The 401-nt window shown below is 38.7% G+C and overlaps 2 protein-coding genes across 3 annotated transcripts in view; one reads left to right on the forward strand and one right to left on the reverse strand.

Moving 5' to 3' along the window:
• The window catches only part of LOC119581880 (meiotic nuclear division protein 1 homolog), a 17,413-nt gene that overhangs the window by 9,778 nt on the left and 7,234 nt on the right, over positions 1–401 (reverse strand). The window lies entirely within an intron of this gene.
• LOC119581878 overlaps positions 1–401 on the forward strand; it is a gene marked incomplete in the record, with an annotated part of 7,437 nt that overhangs the window by 2,463 nt on the left and 4,573 nt on the right.

The raw sequence follows: 401 nt of genomic DNA on the forward strand, positions 1-401 counted from the left end.
ACACACCACAACAAAAATAAATAACACTTATGCCACAAGTTAGTAAGACAGAGCTAATAAATTCGTATGAAGGTGAAGAAGCGACAAAACAAGGGACGCCACTGGATTTCTTAAACATTACTAATTCAAACGTTCTGGTATCATTCCTAACACTAACACCGAGACACCAACAATGGTTTGAAGCGAACAAAATGTTACTAATTATAACACCAAGATACACCCACCCAATCATGCTGACACGCCCGTTTGAACTCGTACGCCAGAAGCAATAGCCATTCTAATACTTGTTTTGGTCACAAATGCAAACTCTCCAACTGGGATGCAACGAACTCCACCGTATGATCTCTCGAATTACAAGATAACGTCGTTCATTACAATACTCAATTTCAACACATCTAAAA

This window comes from Penaeus monodon, chromosome 15 (assembly GCF_015228065.2).
Source record: "Penaeus monodon isolate SGIC_2016 chromosome 15, NSTDA_Pmon_1, whole genome shotgun sequence".
Lineage (NCBI taxonomy): Eukaryota > Metazoa > Arthropoda > Malacostraca > Decapoda > Penaeidae > Penaeus > Penaeus monodon.